At 44.1% G+C, this 24,548-nt stretch overlaps 1 protein-coding gene across 1 annotated transcript in view; it reads left to right on the top strand.

Moving 5' to 3' along the window:
• Positions 1 to 21,164: 21,164 nt before the first annotated feature.
• LOC124795039 overlaps positions 21,165 to 24,548 on the top strand; it is a 397,696-nt gene continuing 394,312 nt past the window's right edge. Inside the window, exon 1 of the mRNA XM_047258823.1 lies at positions 21,165 to 21,210. The gene's annotated coding sequence lies outside the window, so the exon portion shown is untranslated. The remainder of the gene's footprint in view (positions 21,211 to 24,548) is intronic.

The raw sequence follows: 24,548 nt of genomic DNA, 5'->3' as shown, positions 1-24,548 counted from the left end.
AAAGCTTTACCACATCAGAATTACAATTAACCACGAGAGGCGGTAGTTTTACAGCACATTGATTGGAGTTTTATTTCAATTTTTGTGTTCCGATTAGTGAGATCTTTGAAATAAGAGAACCTATTTCGTGAAAAATCCAGATGCGATAGACCAAAATGAAAGTAATTTTCAGAATCTCTGTTGATCTCTGTTGTTTTTGACAAATCATTTGCCAAACAGTTTTTCAAAACGCAGGCTTGTGTAATCTACGCTAAACAACACAAAGGACCACTTTTTCGAAACCCTGTAATTGAGTCCCATAGCAATGTATTAAAATTTGGCTCAAAGGTGCCTACAGCCTTTCTCTGCAACGGCGCAAAAGCGTGGCGTCCTGCGACATCACCCTCGGGCCTGACGACGCAGCAAACAGTATTGTGTTGCAACATGCGGAAGAAAGGCCACAGCTCAGAAGTTTATGTGAGTTATAAGGTGGGTTAATGATGCCTCATTGATACCAAGTTTCTCCTCTCGTCACTTTGGACGTATCACATCATGGGAAGGTCATCACCCCTCCCCCTCCTCTTACCCACATTTCACCACTTATTTTAACGCCTCTCTCCTCTTACCCACGTTTCACCACTTATTTTAACGCCTCTGCATTGAAGGACCCCTCGGACTTCGCCGGCCGGGGTGGCCGAGCGGTTCTAGGCGCTACAGTCTGGAACCGCGCGACCGATACGGTCGCAGGTTCGAATCTTGCCTCGGGCATGGATGTGTGAGATGTCCTTAGGTTAGTTAGGTTTATGTACTTCTAAGTCCCATAGTGCTAAGAGCCATTTGAACCATTTTGAACCTCGGACTTGGCCATTAAATGATATCATTCGTGGTAGACATTTTGAGGACGACGTTGAGGTGATCCACTCAGGGAAGCACTGGCTCCGCCACCAGAACAAGCACTGATACCTACAGGGCATACTCGTTCTTGTTTCGAACTGGAGGAAGGCCATAGAACGGGATAGAGATTACGTGCAGAAATATGGTGTGTAGATAAAACACCATTCTTTGGTGTGTATAATTCTCAATATGTTCAATAAAGACCAGTTCAAGAAAAAAATGCGGTGCATTGCCTACTGGGCACTCCGTAATAAAACTAGCGATCTATCTATCTATCGCTTGAGCCTTGTCCTGCAGTTACGCAGGGTCAGCCATCGTTAATCGGATTTGACATGTTAATGGTTAAGGGGTGGCCGGATGCCCTTCCTGCCGCCACCCCATACCCCCCGGGACGGAATTAGTGTACCCCAACTGTCTGCGTCAAGTGTAATCCATGGAATAGTGCGAAAGTGTTCAGATGTCTGCGAGCCGTGTACGTGAGGCGGAACTTGGGGACTAGCTCGGTATTCACCTAACGGGATGTGGAAAACCGCCTAAAAACCACATCCAGGCTGGCTGGCACAGCGGCTCTCGTCGTTAATCCGCCGGGCGGATTCGATCCGGGGCCGGCGCACCTACCCGAGTCGAGGAAGCAGCGCGTTAGTGCCCTCGGCTACCCTGGTGGATCTGTAATAAAACTAGCGATGGATAGGCGGAAAATAAAGAGTATTTCCTATTAACCTTTATTTCATTGTAGCTCCTCCGGCCTTCTTGGTCATTATCATGTGCAGAATAGTGCAGAATAAAGGACACTTACATCATAAACCGCATTTACGCTGTTCGGGATAATGACATACATGATCGAAACCGGTTGTGTTGGAATGAAATAAAGGAGATTTATGTGTACAGCGTATGGCTTTTATTTTTTTCAGAGTGCCTTTCATTAAATTCATTAAGGCTGCTAGCGACTGCTGTTCAAGAATCTTTTAATATATGTCATCCAACCTGACTGCGTTTTCTCGGCTGAGGGGCAGACAAGCGGGAGAAGAGAGGGAGGGAGAGAGAGAGAGAGAGAGAGAGAGAGAGAGAGAGAGAGAGGGGGGGGGGGAGAGAGAGAGAGAGAGAGAGAGAGAGAGAGAGAGAGAGAGAGAGAGAGAGGGGGGGGGGGAGGCGGAGTGCACCCGGGTGGAATTACTGAACGAGTGCGGTGTGTCTGCTTTTTGTTTACTCGGCTGCAACGTCATAGACGACGGACGTATCGCGTACGTCACTGGGAACTGCCGAGCCTCGCCGGCTGCTGGCCGAGTTGGCGGCGGCACTGCGAGCGCCCCGCTCCGCCCGGCCCTGGCCCTGCTTCTGGCGCCGTGCCGTCCTCGAACCGTGTTGGCCATGCCAGGCAGGCCCGAGCGCTGTGATCAATGAGAGGCGGCGGTGGCGGCGGCTGCGCTGAATGGGCAGCCCAGACGAGCGCCGTGTCGGCAGGGCTATCAGCGAGGACCGGGCCAGAGCGGCGCTGCCGCCAGCGCCCCCGTCCCAGCCCGGCCGTGGCGCCGTGTGGCGTGCTGCCAGCAGCCCTGCCGTGGACTGCAGCCTGCGCGCGGTTCAGATAACGACACAATACGGGCCGTCCGTAACTAGTTGACGTCTCAGGCCTTGTGCTGCTCGCTGCAGGCTCACCTATCATGTCGTAATACCCTCCCATCTCTCTAACGTTTGAGATTTAATCGATAGCCCATAAAACTAAATTAAACTCTGTCCGAATTGTCGTCGGAAGGTCCAACGGTACCGACCGACAACCGTGCCATCCTCAGCCGATGGGCGACATTGGATGCGGATATGGAGGTGCTTGTGATCGGCACACTGCTCTCCTCGCCTGCTGCTTTTGAGGCAAATAGATCCTTTTATTGTATTGTATTGTATGATAACCGGGACCCTAGAAACGACAGAGGTTCCGTCCCCGCCGCAGCCGCAGTGGTCCACAATCCTACGACGACTACCACAGTCCACTTCACGCCTCCGCCACCCCACACCGAACCCAGGGTTAGTGTGCAGTTCGGCCCCCGGTGGACCCCCCAGAGAACGTCTCACACCAGACGAGTGTAACCCCTATGTTTGCATGGTAGAGTAATGGTGGTGATTGCGTACGTGGAGAACTTGTTTGCGCAGCAATCGCCGACATAGTGTAACTGAGGGGGAGTAATGGGAACCAGCCCGCATTCGCTGAGGCAGATGGAAACCGCCTAAAAACCATCCACAGACTGGCCGGTCCACCGGACCTCGACACAGATCCGCCGGGCGGATACGTGCCGGGGGCCAGGCGCTCCTTCCCGCCCGGAAAACCATGCATTAGACTGCATGGCCAACCGGGCGGGCTTAAATAGATCCTTAGTTGATCTCGCAAGGGCTGACTCCAACTCCCTTGCCAACAGCGCTGGGCAGATCCAGACAATCCAAGTGCTAGCCAAGCCCAACAGCACTTAATTTTGGAGATCTGACAGGAAACGGCGTTACCACTGTGGCAAGGCTGTTGGCTATTGATAACCCATACTTCATCAAATACGTCTGTATCTGAATGGCTCATTGAGTAAATCAACTACAAACGGTCGCCAGAATAATACTATGGAACCTATTCCAAACAAGAGTCATCGTGTAATTCTTCATGCTTTCCCGGCGATCTGTTGACATCTTGGATATTCGGGAACCCGGCCGGATGTTCGCGTCGTTCTCGCGCGATATTTCAACGGCGTGCCTCGCTGTCTTCTTCAGGTGCTACCTGAGACTGGTCCTTGGGTCGATCGAGTCCAGTATTTATGCCTGGAAGGCGCTGGGCGTTTCCTAATCGGTCAGCGCCGAGTCGAGTGTTCCGTCTGTGACCCGCGCCCGCCGGACTCTGCTTCAATGGACCCCTCCAGTCGCGGACGTTCCGACTGCCGCCCGCGCCCGTTTTGTCCGTCCTGAACGGTTGTGGTCTTGCCTTCCAGGCACAAATACTGAACTCGATCGACCCAACGGCCAGTCTCAGGTAGCACCTGAAGAAGACAGCGAGGCACGCTGTTGAAATATCGCGCGAGAACGACGCGAACATCCGGCTGGATTCCCGAATATCCACGATGTTAACAGTCATCGTCGTTGCCATCGTTGTTGTTACGGTCTTCAGCCCGATGACGTGTATCGTGCAGCTGTCCATATTATTCCTGTCGAAGCCCTTTCATCTCTTCGCAACTAGAGTTAATCCGCATCCACTTGAATCTGCTTACTGCACTCAAGGTTTGGTCTCCCTCTAAATTTTTTACAAGCAGCATTTCCCTCCATTACCACCTTGCATGTAGTGGTGTCGGGGAGATTCTCTGCATGAGGTGGGTGGAAATGTGGACAAAGAAGGCAATAGAATGTTGTCAAAGTTATTATCTGTCCAGGATCTCCTTCCAAACTCCACGATCGATTTCTACCAAATCTGATGCGGACTCGGCAGATCCTCGAGAGTATCAGCATTATGGGGTTGGTAACTTCCTAGCTCCAGTAAAAGTGGAGGTACAGGCAAAAACGTGTTTTCTGCAGCCTCCGGCGTATCAGCTACAGTGCACGACACTCATGTTGTGTAGGAACAGTTTCACATTGCCAAATCCGCTTGCTTTACAGGACAGCAAGAAACATGTCAGGGGCAAGAAATGGTTTTCCCAGTCTACATTTACATCTACATCTACGTGATTACTCTGCTATTCACAATAAAGTGCCTGGTAGAAGGTTTAATGAACCACCTTCAAGCTGTCTCTCCACCGTTCCATTCTCGAACAGCGCGCGGGAAAAACGAGCACTTAAATTTTTCTGTGTGAGCCCTGATTTCTCTTATTTTTATCGTGATGATCTATTATCCCTATGTAGGTGGGTGCCAACAGAATGTTTTTGCAATCGGAGGAGAAAACTGGTGATTGAAATTTCCTGAGAAGATCCCGTCGCAACGAAAAACGCCTTTGTTTTAATGACTGCCACTCCAATTCACGTATCATGTCTGTGGCACCATGTCCCCTATTTCGTGATAATACAAAACGAGCCGCCCTTATTTGTACATTTTCGATGTCATCCGTCAGTCCTACCTGATGCGGATCCCACACCGCACAGCTGTACTCCAGAATATGGCGGACAAGCGTGGTGTAAGCATTCTATTTAGTAGACCTGTTGCCAATGAATCGCAGTGTTTATTCGCTCTACCCACAACATTATCTATGTGATCGTCCCAATTTAGATTCTTTGTAGTTGTAATGCCTGAGTATTTAGTTGAATTTACAGCCTTCAGATTTATGTGACGTATCGCGTAATCGAAATTTAACGGATTTCTTTTAGTACTCATGTGAATAACTTCACACTTTTCTTTATTCAGAGTCAACTGCCACTTTTCTCACCACATAGATATCTTATCTAAATCATTTTGCAATTCGTTTTGGTCATCTGATGACTTTACAAGACGGTAAATGACAGCATCATCTGCGAATAATCTAAGACGGCTACTAAGATTGTCTCCTATATCGTTAATATAGATTAGGAACATGTTAGCTGTCCCGCATGACAGGCACGTTGTGGAAGTACTATCAGCCTGCTTTATTCAGCTGTAATTACCTGTGATCTGGGTAATGAAACTTCTATTTTGGAATTGTTTTAATTATTTTACTGAACTTTGTTGCTGGGGTTCCAAACATGCCAGTGAGTATGGCTGGGAACAGGATGACATGGACAGAGGAGTGAATTGACAGAGCGAGGGGGAGAAGAAAATTGGTAGAGAGAAGGAAACAGGTGAAAGGTGGAGAGGGGTAGTGGGCAGGTGGAAAAGAAGAGAGGTGAGGTGAAGATAGAAAGAGAGGGGGAAGAGGATATGGTCAGAAGGAAGAGGGGCTAAGATATGGTCAGGAAGAGGGATTCGAGGAAATGGACAAAGAGAGATGGAGGAGGAGACGAAAAAACAAACAGCCAGACAGAGGGTGAGGATGAAGTGGACAGACAGGGAGGAAGAGGTGGATGCAGAAAGGAGCAGTTTAGTCAATCGATTTGAGAGCAACGTTAAGGGGAAAAGGTTAGTTTAATCATAAAGAGATATAGAGCAGTGTCTCTGCAGTAAGCAGATGACAGGTGTCACACACTGGACGCTACATCCAGGCACGCTTATGTGGATGCCCTGCCGTCAACACTTCTTTAAGAAGTGGCTTTTCTGCTGAGTCAGAATAGCATGACGGTGTCCCACCTCAGGTGGCTGGAGCGAAGCAGGTTACTGCCCAGCCTAGCAGGAGACAGCAGTGATGTCCAGATGACGAACCCTCGACCAATGGCTAAAACTTCGTATCTGCCAGCATCGAACCTGAGGAGTATGGAGCTCAGAGGACTCGACAATTGGTACCTCAGACCATAGGGTGGTGGCAAGATCCACAGCTCCTAGTCTGCTGAAGACACAGGCAGAGTGAAAGAGACAGACAATGGTCGTTGGTTTGCAGCCTGGATGTGTCGATGATTGTGTCGGAAATCCTGTCGCAAAGATTAACACATGGTGGATGGCGATGCATAGTCCAACCACGCTAATGAACTGCATGGCTGGTCCGAAAGGATACTTGTTAATGCTGAACACAAATATTACCACACACTGCAGTGCTACAGAAACTTCCTGAAGGCCAGTCATTGCCTGGAGAACTGGGACATTATCGAGGAGGCTGTCACTATGGCGAAATGGTATGTCCGCTGGCTGCAACCTTCGTCCTGAATGTGACACTGGGCTCGTTTCTGGACACATGTCGTTACATAATTATTTCTTCATGTATCAGATTGTGTACCACTAACCTGTAACATGTCATGTCCAGGGTGTGCCCGTGGGCTAGTGCTTGGTATTGTCCGCCAGAATCAGTATCTGGGGAAAGGAGGTGTTCTCGTCTGGAGGTAAAAGACCACCCTTCCTGTAATCCTCCTAAATGGTTGTGGCTGAAACCTACAGAACTGGCTAAAATGTTTATGACTTCTCGTTGTATTTTCTGACACCGTTGTAGAATAATCTGTAAAGGTCCTGCCGGGAAGCAGCACCTTACAGAAGTTCTGTTAGTGGGAGCTGGAAATGGCTTGAGTATCAAATAATTTCGTGGAGTTGTCAGAAGCTCGCAAAATTCAACAGCTGGTCGGCAGCCCTCGTCAGATTCGCCAGGAAACTTTTGTACCCTCCAGGGCGGAGGTAGTGTTCTGGAGAGAATTTAGGAAGTTCATATTCAGAGATCAATAAAGTGGTTCTCTCCGTCCGAAAAGTTTCGAAAAGGCTCGAGAGTGTGTTCCCATTCAATGGCGCAGGTACTGGCTTAATCGTTTGCCTGTTCTCAAGACGGAAGTGTGTTGCTGTGTAGTGGGCCCACACACACACTGTGGGAAGAGACTATGTTCAAATGGTTCAAATGGCTCTGAGCACTATGGGACTTAACTTCTGAGGTCATCAGTCCCTTAAAACTTATAACTACTTAAACCTAACTAACCTGAGGACATCACACACATCCATGCCCGAGGCAGGATTCGAACCTGCGACCGTAGCAGTCGCGCGGTTCCAGACTGTAGCGTCTAGAACCGCTCGGCCACTCCGGCCGGCGCGAAGAGACTATGTAGCAGAGCATGGCGCTATCAGCTAGCTGGAAGTGTTGTTTCACGAACGAACAGGATTTCACGACAATGACGTCGCGTGCTTATCCTGGTGACAATACGCGTGTTGAACGATAGGAGGTGAATAGGACTAATCGTGAGTCGGTTGCCTGTAGCCAGACTGATCGTTCATACTCGTAATTTCCTATGGTTCGTAAGTAAAGGTACTTAGTGCTATTTTGTCAAAAACTGACATTTTGAGCCCGTGGCTGTGTACAAAATATAGGTTGACTTACACAGAAGATTACAGTAACGAACCACTTTTTACAATGCTATTTATTGAGCGCGGATTCTCCATCGGCACCACCACCAAGGAAATTTCGTGCATTGGGAAAACAAAAGGCGAAGTCTAATGTACAACGTGAACCAACCGTCTGAAGATGAACCCGTCGGCTCGAAACCGTAGCGGCGCTGTTTAAATAAATAAATATCATTGTAAAACGTGGCTAGTTGCTGTAATCTTCAATGTAAGAGTCAACCTATATAAAGGTACTTGGTTTTTTGTCCTCTCATATTAGAATTTATTGACTTAGTCGGAATTTTCGGCAAAATCCAAAATAAGACATACAATTTGGTTATTGCTATGATTAATGTATATGTCTAGCTACGCTACACATCGAACTATAACGGCAATCGTACTTTCATCTTGAGATACCTTGGTCTCACGAGTAGCGACAATTTTAACTCCGCCTCGGGGATCAAAGCGACTCTTTTTTTAGAATGACTGTGTATTGGTAGCAGTGCAGTGAATTAATCTGGACGGCCAGCAGACGTTTCTGAAGATGTGTACAGAGCTACAAGTCACGTAATTTGTCTCGCACTATAACACGCTCCCCCTCTCTCCACTGAAGTGAATGGGGCTCCACCTGAAGCTGCGGAAGCTCCGTATCAATCATATCCCTTCTTTTACAGTTCTGTCATAACGCTCTTTCCTCCTATATTTGATTCAATACCTCTTCATTAGTTATCCGATCTGTCCATTTGATCTTCAGCATTCTAGCGTAGCACCAAGTTTCAAAAGATTCTACTCTCATGTAGTTTGAACTGTTTATCAACCAACACAAAAGATTTTCTACCACTTACATTGGAGTTTTAATTAATTTATCTTTTTCAGAGAAGTTTTTCTTGCTGTTGCCAATCTGCATGCTACACTCTGTCTACTTCGTCCATCGTTACTTATTTTGCTGCTCTAATAACAAAATTCGTCTACTACTTTTGGTGTGATCTCCTACTTCCTTCAGAATCGTCTTATTTAATCCGACTACACTCTAAAGCGTTTGATTTAGTTGTTGATATTTATCGTATAAACATTTTTCGTGATACTACCAATACATCTGTCGTCTCTGACAGATACACAGTATCATTAGAAAATCTTTACATTTGGGTTTTTTTCTCTCCTAATTTTAATTACCTATCCAGATTTCCTTTCAGTTTCCTTTACTGATTGGTCAATCTGCATCTACATTTCCAAATCTACAAGTGTTACAAACAGAGATTTCTATGATAAGTCCTAATGTCAGTATTCTCTTGCGTGTTTCTACGTATTTCCGGAACCAAAACCTATCTTCTCGGAAGTCACCTTCTACAGTTTTTCCACTCTTCTGTAAATATTTCCTATAAGAATTTTGGATCTACGATACTAACACTGACACTGAACATGACTTATTAGTATGTTGGTTAGGTAACATTCGCGCCTTCTTTGAAAGTGTAATTACAACATCCTACGTGAAGTCTGAGAGTATTACGGTTGTTTCATATTTCTTGCACACCACATGGAATCGTTTTGTCACGGTATGTTCTCCTATGATCTCAAAAAATCCTGAGGGAAGAGTAACAACCCAAATTAGTCGAAATACTACTTACAGAAATACTCTGGATAAAAGGGGCTTCGTTTGACAATTCAACACCAATATTGTGACTAGATAAATTCCAGAGCTGCCAAGTGTGTTGTGATGGCAACACAGTCTACTAATTGTGCTGGTTCCAGTTAAAAAGTATGTTCTTGATGAAAACATTAAGAGGTCGTGATAAGAATAAGGGACAAAATTCCTTTCCACTATTGGATGCTGTTTGATGAAGAATTATTGTTGCTAGCTCAGTTACCTGATCTGTCGCAATAATTGTTTGGTACAACACTGAGCAGAGGCTGATTCAAATTGGCCATCGAAAGCAGGGCTGTGAAATATCGATCGAACAGTGAATGATTAAACACAAGTTGTGGGTTGCCTGACGCTTTTAGACCTGTATAGTTTGAGAGAAATCAGAGGATCAATCGCACCGGGATTTTGATTTTACGAAGAATTTACGTGCAGACTGCTGCGTGGGTTGCATTCGGCAATTTCTGTGGTGCATGTTTTTCAGCGTATTAGGCGCCGCGGAAGTCTCGGAATGCCGTCAAATATTTGTGGTACTTTAACGAATAGCCGTGGAAGATACGAGTCGACACTAATTATCATGTGTTTGAAGCACTGATTACTTTGAATAATTTTTCAATCAAAGGCCTATCTTTCGTATAGACCTCTGCTGTCTAATACGCACCAAGTAATGGTGTTTGCCCACTACTAGTATAAACATATTTACGTTGTTTGGTTTCAGAGAGAGTCTTCTAGGCACGGCTACACCCTTTTTGGAAACACATTTGGTAGGAACTCTGATCCACTCCTAAAACATAGGGACGACACAAAACCTGTCTGTTTGGTTTTCTGATAGGGTCAATTTCTGCACAAGGCCTATACGTGACATCACTTTCGTCCTCTCGTCAGAGTTCGAACATACTAACACGCAAATGGTTCAAATGGCTCTGAGCACTATGGGACTTAACTTCTGAGGTCATCAGTCCCCTATAAATTAGAATTACTTAAACCTAATTAACCTAAGGACAGCACACACATCCATGCCCGAGGCAGGATTTGAACCTGCGACCGTAGCGGTCGCGCGGTTCCGACTGTAGCGCCTAGAACCTCTCGGCCACCTCGGCCGGCTACCAACACGCAACCAGGGACCATATGTTGCCACCTGAGCACCACGCTGATTCTTTTCGGTTGCGCGATTATTTTCGTCCTGTTCTTTCGCCTCATTGACTGCATTAAAAATAAGGGCTACGTATATGTAATTAAGTATTAATTTGTATGTGTATGCAAATTCACTTATTTACATCTTGATTAGGGAATTTTTGTGAGAAATTTAGGCTTAAATATGCAATGTTGCTTATTAGCATGCGTACAGCTAGGTGGTAACTAATCAGAAACGTTCGTTCTTCGTTTTGCTATGTAATACCATGGTTGAACACGTAGAAATTTTTTTTAAATTGTTTTTGCTGGTTTGCTGTACGTATACGTAAGTAGACGAGTCTGGTGCCACGCGTTAGTCGTTCAAATAACTAGCTGAAACACGTAAATATGATTTTTTGTAAATTATCATATTCAGACTGTGTTATATTTATATACAGGGTGTTTCAGAAGTGATGGTCAATGTTCAGGGATATGGCGAGAATGATCATTCGAAACAAAAAAGGTAAGTAAACATGGCCTCTAAAACGCATGCCTTAAGAGCTAAGAGCAATTGTTAATTTTCCATGCTGTGAAACAATTCTCTTCTACTATAAGATCTTTGCTTTCCATATTTTGGAAATATTAATATGGATCAAAACAATGAAAAAGTGTTCAGTAAACATGTGCTCTAAAATGCATACCTTAAGACATATGAACACCTGTTCTTCTTCGCTACTTTCAAACACAACTATTCTAATGAACAAGTGTTCATAACTTTTAGGGTAGGCATTTTACAGTACTTGTTTACTGGACTGGACATTTTTTTCTTGTTTTGCTCCATGCTACCACTGTTGTGACGTAACAAGACTGTTACGCCACACGGTAGTAGCCAAAAGAAAGGCACGCTAGACTAAAGCTGTAGCCGATAGTGCACGCACGGCAATAAGCATACGGGCGTGAAGTCTGGAACATAAAAACTTATGAATGAATAAGAAGAAAAGTATGTAGATGCTTTTTACTTATCTTTTCTTTATTCCTTGGAATACATCGCTCTTGAATACTAGTAAGCTATAGGCACTGATACAATTGGCTCCTTGCTAGTTCGTAGCCATTAACTTCTGATGGCTATTCTGTCTCTCGGCTAATGAGAGAGAAAGGCTTCATACAACTGGGCGATAGCTAGGTTCGCGTACAACTGGGCGGTAGCTTGGTTCTCGTACAACTGGGGTCGAGTCCACTCTCGTATCACGAGACCTGCCTTGGTGGTGGCGCTAGGTCTGCGATCACAGTGGCGACACGCGGGTCCGACATGTACTACATGGACCGCGGCCGATTTAAACTACCACCTAGCAAGTGTGGTGTCTGGCGGTGACACCACAACCACTTCCCAAAATATGGAAAGCAAAGAGCTTGTAGTAGAAGAGATAAGAGATTTGTTCTACAGTATCGAAGATCCACAGTTGCTCTTCGTTCTTAAAGCATGCGTTTTAGAGCCCATGTTTAATTGTTTCTCTCTCTCTCTCTCTCTCTCTCTCACTCTATATATATATATATATATATATATATATATATAATACAGGGTGGTCCATTGATAGTGTCTGGGCCAAATATCTCACGAAATAAGCATCAAACGGAAAAACTACAAAGAGCAAAACTCGTTTTGCTTGAAGGGGGAAACCAGATGGCGCTATGGCTGGCCCGCTAGATGGCGCTGCTATAAGTCAAACGGATATCAACTGCGTTTTTTTAAACAGGAACGTGGTACAACGTACTTATACGTTTGTCACTATTACAGCGCCATGTATCACAAGGCGAAAAAAGTGATACAACTAAAACAGTCGTATTTCTTTACGTACTACACGAATATTTAATTAAAAAAAAGGGGGTTCCTATTTAAAAAAACGCAGTTGATATCCGTTTGACCTATTGCAGCGCCATCTAGCGGGCCAACCATAAAGCCATCTGGTTTCCCCCTTCAAGCTGGACGAATTTCTTCTTTTGTAGTTTTTTCGTTTGATGCTTATTTCGTGAGATATTCGGCCCGGTCACGATCAATGGACCACCCTTTATATCGCAATGCAAGCGTTTGTACTGAAATTCTTTTTAAACGTTGCTTATTATGCGAGTGGTCAATATGTCAGTTGTAGCACTTCGATACAAGTGTGTGTTTCGTGACGGTCACGCGGCTAGAGTAAGATTGTGCAGTTGTATGTGTGGAGAAGATGCCCATACCATTACACTTGGGTTAGGCATTCGTGAATTGCCTCAATGACGAAGGTGGAGGGGCTGGCAACAGCTTTCTACTTGTCATCATCCACGCTAACTTGCTAACTAACTGCTGTCCGTCAGTAAGAGCCCCACTCAGATATGTAGCTTGACTATCCAGTAATTCAATACACATTATAACTGGGAATACAGGGTTTGAAACTCTAGCTTTATTCTTGGCCGTATGAAATACTTTGACCTGAACTAAAATCTGTTTCCTATGTGCTGCGCTAAAATTGGTCTTTCATTAGTTGGTTACATGAAAAATTACTTAAAATCCATTTACGTAACTGCCAGTTCAAAATTATATGAAAAGTTATTTTGCACTGTATCTGACAATTTTTCATGTGAAATCGTGACATTTTCTGCTATGACACTTTACTTACGTAAATGGCATTGTTCAAATCACTGTGGCACGCGTGTGATCATGGGAAAGCAGCGTGATTGTACTGAACGAATGTAAAAGTGAAGGTCTCTCTGTTCTTTATGTTACCGCCACAATCCATTTACTGTAATGTTACTCTGTTGTGAGCAAATCGGCGTTTTGGAGTGGCATTGAGAAGACTAGCGCTCATTTCAAATGCATTTAATGAAATGTGTTTTCGACAATTATTTGCTTTGTTTTATATGGTTTTTTATGTACAATATTCTGAAGGAGATAATTTTATACGATTTGTGTGCATCGTGAGGTTACGTAACGATCAAAATTTGAGCCACAACCAGACCAAATAACAGCCCGATTACTTTCGATAGTTAGTATTTGAGTGCCGAATACAATCAAATGTGTGTCGCTGCACTGCAATAATTGTAATTTTCGACACACAACTAGTGACAATAGCAAGGATATTTTAATTTTAAGGCAGTTTAGCGTTATTTTCACAGTTGTAGCTTTTCTTACGCTAGATGTACGGTGCAATTGAAATCTCAAAATTAATTCAGATGATTTATTATTCACGTATGGCCCCAGTAGGACCACGCGAGGTACAATCCATCAATGTCACGTTTGATAGTTGGCCTTTCTTTGTGCCCAAATTTGTTGCATCCTTTCAGAATGAAGTCTCTTTCATCAGACCACAGTGTTCCAGTCCGTTTTCTAAATTCCCTCTGACCAACTTTCCAATCAAATATCTTGTGTCTGAATGTTTTCCTATCTGTAAGGTCTGACTGAGTTATACCGGCTGCTTTAAGATCCTCCATAACCGCAGCAATCCATTTCATTGGCTCAATTTTGGCCTTACTTCTGTTTTCGTAGAATTCTACAATTTGTTTTGTCAACCTTGTGGGTGCCATTCTTTTAATGTGTGTGGTGTCACCGCAAGGCACCACACTTGCTAGGTTGTAGGCTTCAAATCGGCCGCGGTCCGTCAGTACAAATCGGACCCGCGAGTCGCCACTGTCGACGCTAGCAGACCGAGCGTCGCAACTCGGCTGGTCTTACGAGACAAGCTAGCGCACTGGCCAGTTCTACAGCCGACGTTAATAGGAATGGTTCACTTGTTATAGCTTCAAAGATCCCAATTGCAGAGACGCTAGTTAGCATAGCCTTAAACTAAGTCAGTAGCTACGACCTAGCCAGGCGCCACATACAGTTTATCCATTGACAATTGATCTACATGTGTGAAGCAATCAGAATTGTAAAGCAGTATTCGCAATTCAGTCTATAACTGCACTTGTAAATATTATTGTACAAAGTCAAGATCGACGTTCACCGCTGATGCTGAATTAACGCTAAGTATTTAGTTGTATTCCTGTCTACTAACTTTCTAATCACCTAAGATGTTCCAGATACATCCCGTCAAGTATAGTGCGTTGATCCTCACGTCAGCCTACGTGATAAAAGCGTGCAATAGCCACACCTCGTGATCAGACTAAGAGTCAAATTGTGTGACTCAGCCCGGTCACCCTTTTTTCATGAGGCCCATAGTTCCGCCTCATACACAACAATGTGCCCATAACATTTAAGTCTTCGTTTTCTCATGTCACCATGTATGTCTGTGTATTCCTCTATTTCCTTATTACCTTATTCAGATAATACTTTATGCGCTGTTTGCGAGCTGTTGCGCTAAAGCTACAAATAACAGAATGCTCTTACAGGGTGTTTCAAAAATGACCGGTATATTTGAAACGGCAATAAAAACTAAACGAGCAGCGATAGAAATACACCGTTTTTTGCAATATGCTTGGGACAACAGTACATTTTCAGGCAGACAAACTTTCGAAATAGCAGTAGTTACAATTTTCAACAACAGATGGCGCTGCGGTCTGGGAAACTCTATAGTACGATATTTTCCACATATCCACCATGCGTAGCAATAATATGGCGTAGTCTCTGAATGAAATTACCCGAAGCCTTTGACAACGTGTCTGGCGGAATGGCTTCACATGCAGATGAGATGTACTGCTTCAGCTGTTCAATTGTTTCTGGATTCTGGCGGTACACCTGGTCTTTCAAGTGTCCCCACAGAAAGAAGTCACAGGGGTTCGTGTCTGGCGAATAGGGAGGCCAATCCACGCCGCCTCCTGTATGTTTCGGATAGCCCAAAGCAATCACACGATCATCGAAATATTCATTCAGGAAATTAAAGACGTCGGCCGTGCGATGTGGCCGGGCACCATCTTGCATAAACCACGAGGTGTTCGCAGTGTCGTCTAAGGCAGTTTGTACCGCCACAAATTCACGAAGAATGTCCAGATAGCGTGATGCAGTAATCGTTTCGGATCTGAAAAATGGGCCAATGATTCCTTTGGAAGAAATGGCGGCCCAGACCAGTACTTTTTGAGGATGCAGGGACGATGGGGCTGCAACATGGGGCTTTTCGGTTCCCCATATGCGCCAGTTCTGTTTATTGACGAAGCAGTCCAGGTAAAAATAAGCTTCGTCAGTAAACCAAATGCTGCCCACATGCATATCGCCGTCATCAATCCTGTGCACTATATCGTTAGCGAATGTCTCTCGTGCAGCAATGGTAGCGGCGCTGAGGGGTTGCCGCGTTTGAATTTTGTATGGATAGAGGTGTAAACTCAGGCGCGTGAGACGATACGTGGACGTTGACGTCATTTGGACCGCAGCTGCAACACGGCGAACGGAAACCCGAGGCCGCTGTTGGATCACCAGCTGCACTAGCTGCGCGTTGCCCTCTGTGGTTGCCGTACGCGGTCGCCCTACCTTTCCAGCACGTTCATCCGTCACGTTCCCAGTCCGTTGAAATTTTTCAAACAGATCCTTTATTGTATCGCTTTTCGGTCCTTTGGTTACATTAAACCTCCGTTGAAAACTTCGTCTTGTTGCAACAACACTGTGTTCTAGGCGGTGGAATTCCAACACCAGAAAAATCCTCTGTTCTAAGGAATAAACCATGTTGTCTACAGCACACTTAGACGTTGTGAACAGCACACGCTTACAGCAGAAAGATGACGTACAGAATGGCGTACCCACAGACTGCGTTGTCTTCTATATCTTTCACATCACTTGCAGCGCCATCTGTTGTTGAAAATTGTAACTACTATAATTTCGAAAGTTTGTCCGCCTGAAAATGTACTGTTGTCCCAAGCATATTGCATAAAACGGTGTATTTCTATCGCTGCTCGTTTAGTTTTTATTGCCGTTTCAAATATACCTGTCATTTTTGAAACACCCTGTATAAGCATACCGTATTTGAGGTTCATCCGACTTTGACTGAGAGTTTGGAGTAATGAGAGTTCTCCAGTGTGGATTATCCACCTCTGTCTAGACAGGTAGTGGCGCTGCCACGCTACTCCTCCTCGCCTGCTCTCTCCCGACAGCTGCATTCAAAATGGTTCAAATGGCTCTGAGCACTATGGGACTCAACTGCTGTGGTCATGAGTCCCCTAGAACCTAGAACTACTTAAACCTAACTAACCTAAGGACATCACGCACACCCATGTCCGAGGCAGGATTCGAACCTGCGACCGTAGCAGCAGCGCGGCTCCGGACTGGAGCGCCTAGAACCGCACGGCCACCGCGGCCGGCGTCAGCTGCATTCCACAAGGAGGGAACACGACGTTAACCTGGGATTTGCTGGCAGAGCTGCTAAGGAGTAGCAGAGGATTTTCCAGAGTTATTTTGCCCCAACCCACCTACCATGAGTTGAAATGGAAGCTTTATCCCAGTTTGTAGCCGTTATTTTACACACTTTTATTTTTATTTCTTTCCACACTTCGTTACAGAGTGCTCTATGTATTGTATCACAGACCACCTGCTATTTATTTAAATGGTTGTATAGGTCGTTTTCAAGCTGGTAGTTCACGTCGCAATCTAAGAAGTTAAAATGCAGCTGTGAAATAAATCGCAACCCGCTTGTAAATAAGCTTTCTGGGCTGAATACAGCGTTGGAAATATTAAACTTAGAGAGCATGAAATTCGTCAGGCAAGCTTCACGTGACTAAACATGATAAAAACTGCCTGGCAGAATATTCGTACTTACTACCGAGCTACGCGTCAGCGTGTGGTGTCCTACACAGACTTCCACTGGCGAAGACACGGGGTATCATATTGCCTTCTCACAAAATGCGATCGATGTTTCGAACGAGGCCCTCCAATGTTTCAAACGAGGCGCCGTACCAACCTGACGACTCGCCTCTTCGAATACAAGCAACAGTTGTAACAGAGGAAACAATGTAAAATGTGGCGCTATTTTCCGTAAATTGTGTAGCTTGGGGCAAAATACGTTCAGTATAAAGTTTCAATAAAATGTGTCTTTTCATTATGTGTCTCTTGGTTGAATTGGTGATTTTGTATTTAGGCAATAAATGGACCTTAATGTAATAAAATTTAAGGTCAATAATTTTCTGGGACTAGTCACTAGCATTGCACGAGTAAACAATGGTTAAAGGGACGAACATCTCCATGTTTTAAGAGATCAGTATAGGCTTCATCAAAACAAAAATGCTTGTATGTGTCGGATATGGAAAGAAGTCTAACATTAACTTTTTTTGTATTTGAGTGCAATAGAATACAATGACTTAAAGTTATTATGTTAATAAGTTGTTAAATTATGTTATGACCAAAAATTCTCAGATTAAGACTCCCTCGCACTCTTTAATGGAGTAACGAAGACGTCAACCACGAAGTTCTTCAGTCTTCTGAAATGCTAGTATATTTGCCACAAAAAAATTAATTTGCTTCGTCAGTCACTTGCGCAGCCACATACATGATTATATTCTGTACTAATGTCATACTTTCGAAGTATTTGTAGAGACTGTTTTAACTTTTCGTAATATAATCATCCTTTGCACAATATCTGAACAAAAAGATATACGTTTTAAAAAAGGAAAAGACAATTGTCAAAATACCAACTTTTGTAAAAGTTTGCAAGATGCTGTGGGAGTACGTTTCAGGTGCTGAAACTGATATCTTTGTTTCCACAAATAATGACTGAGTAATTCATTGCTGGCTATCAATATGCAGAATCACCGAATTTCTTTATTTTTTATGTCTCTTAGTTGTAATCATGCACGCCGAAAATGTAAATGAACTAAGACGCTTAATTACGTACAGGAAGTCAGTATTCCTATTCACACAGTCATTTACTGTTGGCCTCAAAACAGAACACTATCCATTTATAGATTTAAATTGTGTCAGCAGATTATAGTTATACGTACCAGCGTTCTGTAATAAGCTGTGAATTTATATGTTGAGTTCAGCAAGGCAGGAGTACTCGAACTATTCGCTAGTGCGCATTTCGTTGCATAATAGTCCCATATTTCCTTATAAGAGATGAATTTAAAATCTAATAAAATATCTCTTTGATCAGTTTATATAGCCTGCTATGTAGAATGTTAAACTTAGGCATATGACTGCGAGACATCAACGAAGTCAATTATTACAACGTAATTTCATTTTCAGTCCAGTCGCAAACTTTTACAGCTGTGATCAATTTAGACGTTTAAGTTATCATCAGATAGGGCGGTGGCCGGGAACTGCATGTTAACCTGTATGACATGTTACTCCGACGGCCCTAGAGGCTATAAGAACAAAATGGCTACCTGGCGATGGCATAAACGTCGAAACTGTTCACAGCTGTAAAAGTTACGCGACTGGGACAAGAAACAAAATTGTTTTGTAGAGTACTAAGTTTTAACTGAACTACTTTTAATGACGTTTGAAAGTTGTTTATCTTTAGCCAGCAATTATAGACAAACAGGTTGTTAAACTATTGTACGAGGACGTGCTGAAATGTAATGTCTCCTAATTTTTTATGTGAAAACTCCTAAATTTTTTTTAAATAAAATAAACTTCATTAACATTCTAAAGTCTTATTCTTCATATCTACACTACTGGCCATTAAAATTGCTACACCACGAAGATGACGTGCTACAGACGCGAAATTTAACCGACAGGATGTAGATGCTGTGATATGCAAACGATTAGCTTTTCAGAGCATACACATAAGGTTCGCGCCGGTGGCGACACCTACAACGTGCTGCCATGACGAAAGTTTCCAAACGATTCCTCATACACAAACAGCAGTTGACCGGCGTTGCCTGGTGAAACGTTGTTGTGATGCCCCGTGTAAGGAGGACAAATGCGTACCATCACGTTTCCGACTTTGATAAAGGTCGGATTGTAGCCTATCGCGATTGCGGTTTATCGTATCGCGACATTGCTGCTCGCGTTGGTCGAGATCCAATGACTGTTAGCAGAATACGGAATCGGTGGGCTCTGGAGGGTAATACAGAACGCCATGCTGGATCCCAAGGGCCTCGTTTCACTAGCAGTCGAGATGACAGGCATCTTATCCGCATAGCTGTGAAGGATCGTGCAGCCACGTCTCGATCCCTGAGTCAACAGATGGGGACGTTTGCAAGACAACAACCATCTGCACGAACAGTTCGACGACGTTTGCAGCAGCATGGACTATCAGCTCGGAGATCATGGCTGCGGTTACCCTTGACGCTGCATCACAGACAGGAGCGCCTGCGATGGTGTACTCAGCGACGAACCTGGGTGCACGAATGGCAAAACGTCATTTTTTCGGATGAATCCAGGTTCTGTCTACAGCATCATGATGGTCGCATCCGTGTTTGGCGACATCGCGGTGAACGCACATTGGAAGCGTGTATTCGTCATCGCCATACTGGCGTATCACCCGGGGTGATGGTATGGGGTGCCATTGGTTACACGTCTCGGTCACCTCTTGTTCGCATTGACGGCACTTTGAACAGTGGACGTTACATTTCAGATGTGTTACGACCCGTTGCTATACCCTTCATTCGATCCCTGCGAAACCTTACATTTCACCAGGATAATGCATGACCGCATGTTGCAGGTCCTGTACGGGCATTTCTGGATACAGAAAATGTTCGACTGTTGCCCTGGCCAGCACATTCTCCAGATCTCTCACCAACTGAAAACGTCTGGTCAATGGTGGTCGAGCAACTGGCTCGTCACAATACGCCAGTCACTACTCTTGATGAACCGTGGTATCGTGTTGAAGCTGCATGGGCAGCTGTACCTGTGCACGCCATCCAAGCTCTGTTTGACTCAATGCCTAGGCGTATCAAGGCCGTTATTATGGCCAGAGGTCGTTGTTCTGGGTACTGATTTCTGAGGATCTATGCACCCAAATTGCGTAAAAATGTAATCACATGTCAGTTCTAGTACAATATATTTGTCCAATGAATACCCGTTTATCATCCGCATTTCTTCTTGGTGTAGCGATTTTAATGGCGAGTAGTGTACGTATTTATTTCACAACATAGTCACCCTGGCGACGAACACATTCTTTTCCAACGAGTGACCAGTTTTCTGATAAGCCACTGCAGAATGTGTTTGACTTTGTTTAAGGAGCCACAACCTCATCTCTGCTTGCACCTCTTCATCACTATCAAAATGATACCCTCGAAGGTGTTCTTAAAGTTTTCGAAACTGACGGAAATCAGATGGGGCCAAGTCGGGACTGCATGGAGGAACCCATGGCGTCGGATTGTTGCAGATATCGCAAAGCTCGTGTATGGTCTCTCATTGTCACGCAGAAGGAGAGGGTGCTCCACGTGAGGACGAACTCCTCGAATTCAAAACTCAATTACAACATCTTCTTTCTCGCTTACGGACATAGGTTCATTACACACCGCCATGTCAGACGCCAATTCGGGGCCCTCTAAGCGCCTGAGGGCTGCAAATATGTGGACACGAAGAATAAAGATGTAGAATGTTAATAAGGTTTGTTTCGTTTAAGAAGCTTTAAATGCTTTCAGAAAAAATGTTCTGCAGCATTACTTTTCAGTACACCCTCGTAATTAGTTTATCACTGAAATGCTGATTTATAAGAGCCTGCTTAAATCTTTGATTTTGAAAATGTAATAATTGTACTATAAATATTTCTGTATTACTTTCCCAGATAATGACGTGTAAACTAATTATTATTGTCTCGATTGTTTCAGGTGAGTCCATATACTGTCTCCACGTGCAACTGCAATAGGATATAGTGTAAGTACAGTGACATTGATCCTTTAGTGTAGTTATAATTGTACCGAAAATTTTTCAGACACTGCCAGTTATTCTATTACAGTCCAAACGACTTTTAGTAGCTGGTCTTTAGTTAATCTTTACTTTCAGACACGTTTCAAAAGATATCGCATGGCGAATGGGTGATATCTCGAATCTTTTCAATTTACGGATAAGACGCGAAAAAGGTAGGTAAAGCTCCCCGAACGCTTTCTTGTGGAGATGTTAGCGTTATTAGCGACGATCTGGTTCTTCTGAAATAATGTCCAAAGCCGCAAACTTAGTGCTGGATACATGCACATAGGCTATTTTAACTATTACCTTCAGATGAGGTTTCCAAATATTTTCACAGATGCATTAATTATTCTCAACAATAGAAAACAGCGTGTTTCGGGCTTATTGGTCATGATCATTGCATATCATCTGCAGCTATTGTGGATTTTCGATTCTTCCAGCTGTCCTAGAACTATAGATCCTGATAGGAAATTGCGACCGTTATTTAGAGCTGCATTAAACTTTCTCTGCTGACTACAGAAGATACTTACTGTCCATCGAGAATCGACGCGAAATCGACGGACAAAAGCACTGGAGTCACGACGGAAGGTCGCAATTTCCCGTTCGCATCGCCACCAGACAGCTGCTGGTAGACGAATATCTCCACGGCAGCTGTTCGAGATTATGAGTGCACACTTCGTTCCTGGAACAACAACAGCCAACCCTGAGATACCTTTTGTCACACTTCAGAAAGGAATATTACCGTCCTTGAAGGCAACATAACGTTGTTGTCTCCTTAATGTGCGGCATCAATAGTGCTTTTAAAGGGAGATGGTATTTAATATTGCGACTTGTAGTTCCAGTACAGACACCAAGTGTTGATTACGCAGTTACATAGATCTGAAGGTGACCCACAGGATCGACACTAATCACATCGTAAAAAAAGTGCAACTGAGACTGAAAAATAAACGATGTATAATTTCTTTTTAATGTTTAATATGTTATTCACATCCCGGCGGGGTCAGGGATTTTCTCTGCCTCGTGATGGCTGGGTGTTGTGTGCTGTCCTTAGGTTAGTTAGGTTTAAGTAGTTCTAAGTTCTAGGGGACTGATGACCATAGCTGTTAAGTCCCATAGTGCTCAGAGCCATTTTTTTGTTATTCACAAATGTATATTTGTGCCAGACCCTAATTCGGGACACAGATATCCAGTTTATTGCTAACAGTCACCTTAAACAATAAGTTTTCTTTTTCCATATCCACCCATTTGGCCCATCCTTGCATTTCACGGTGATAAAGTAAATATATGTTTTATATTCCTTTCTTTTTGCGCCCTCAAGGAAAGCATGTAAAAAACGGCTTACCGATTTTAGAATTATATATTAATTCCTTCAGCTACTGACGGCCGTTGATTTATATCAACGGGGACAGGTGGAAACGTGTGCCCCGACCGGGACTCGAATCCGGGATCTCCTGCTTACATGGCAGATGCTCTATCCATCTGAGCCACCGAGAGCACAGAGGATAGTGCGACTGCAGGGACTATCTCGCGCACACGTCCCGCGAGACCCCATTTTCACCTATATTCATAGTGTCCCTACCCAACACACTCATTACTTGTTGAAGACAAACTTACTAAGTCCCGTAAGAGTTCGGTTAATATGTGTGCATCCACACGGAAGAAGGAGGTCATGTCCGAAAGAACAGACACCACATCCATGTAAGTTTAACGATTTTGCTCATCTTACCGACGATTGTAAAACCAAATGCTATTCTAGTACGAGGCGCATCTCAAATATTTTCGAGAATTCGAGATTCAATATCGTGCGAGCTCGCTGAATACTATACGAGAACACATGTTGTTGACTGACCAGCGGCGCTAGTGGAACCTGCTAAGGCGGCCGACAAGAAGTCTGTCCACACATGGAACTATAACTTGCGCCAGACTAAATCGGTTCTGTTACTTTCACACGTGATTTTCACAAGAACAGAAACCACACTCCACACGAAAATGTCAGTCCTCACCATCCATAAGCAGGATACGCGCGAAGTTAACACTCGCGATTTTTCTGTCGCCCAGAACGACTTAACTTTCTCCTCGTACCAACCAGTCACTGAATTGTCTTGCCTGCTTTTAGGCAACCCTTGCGTAGGTGATACCTTGTTAATGTAATTTGAGCACCGTATCCCCCCCCCCCCCAATTGTATTCTCTCTCTGCGCCAGTAATCAATTTGTTTTAAAACATTTAAACTATACGCCCAATACAACCATTTCATGTCAATGAATTTAATTCCCCTCAGCTTTTACTTGAACCGCTATTCTCTGTTTTCTGCTGTCTTCTTCATTTCTCGATAATTTCAGCACTTTGATACTACCAACAGATCTTCGACTATTATACACCCTAAGGGAAAGAAACAACGATGAACCACGAAGGAATTTATCCGAATCGGGCGTAAATCGATAGATGTAATGTACGTGTACAGAAAAACAAATAATTACAGTTTCAGGGAAATTGGACGATTTATTCAAGAGAAAGAGCATCATATATTGAGCAAGGCAATAACCTTTGGCCCTTATGCAAGCAGTTATTAGGCTTGGAAATGATCGACAGAGTTGTTGGATGTCTTCCTGAGGGATATGGTGCTCAATTCTGCCGACTGGCTCATTAGATCTTCAAAATCCCTAGATACGGACCAACGTAGGGTTTAGCAAACACGAAGACAAGCAGTAGACAATCGTGTGCGGCGGGCATTATACGAGGTGCGACAATAAAGTAATGAGACTCACGTGATAAAAAAGTTGCTTGCCGTTTTAGTCAGGTTTAGTGTTGTCTCCTTCAGAGTAGTTCCCGTTTGACTGCACACACTTTTTCCAGCGCTTCTGCCACTGATGGTAACATTTCTGGAACTCAGCTTCTTGGACATCTTGTGTTGTTTGAAAATGGTGTCCCTTGACCGCTGTTTTGACTATTGGAAATAGGAAAAAGTCGCACGGAGCGATATCTGGTGAAGAAGGTGGCTGTGGTAGTACTGAAATTTGTTTTGAGGTTAAAAATTGCTGTACTGACAGCAGTATGGGATGGCGCATTATCGTGATGCAGAATCCAATTATCAGCAATGTTGGCACGGACACGAAGAAATCTTTTACGAAGTTTTTCTAAAATTTCTTTATAGTAATACTGGTTAACTGTTTGTCCAGGAGGCACCCATTCTTTATGAGCAATTTCCTTGGAATCAAAGAAGCACACAAGCATGCATTTCACTTTTGACTTTGACATGCGAGCTTTTTTTCGTCTGGGTCAGCCCTTTGAGCACCATTGCGAGCTT

This window comes from Schistocerca piceifrons, chromosome 4 (genome assembly GCF_021461385.2).
Source record: "Schistocerca piceifrons isolate TAMUIC-IGC-003096 chromosome 4, iqSchPice1.1, whole genome shotgun sequence".
Lineage (NCBI taxonomy): Eukaryota > Metazoa > Arthropoda > Insecta > Orthoptera > Acrididae > Schistocerca > Schistocerca piceifrons.
The sequence above is the reverse complement of the archived record's forward strand: the minus strand, read 5'-3'. Positions and strand labels throughout refer to the sequence as shown.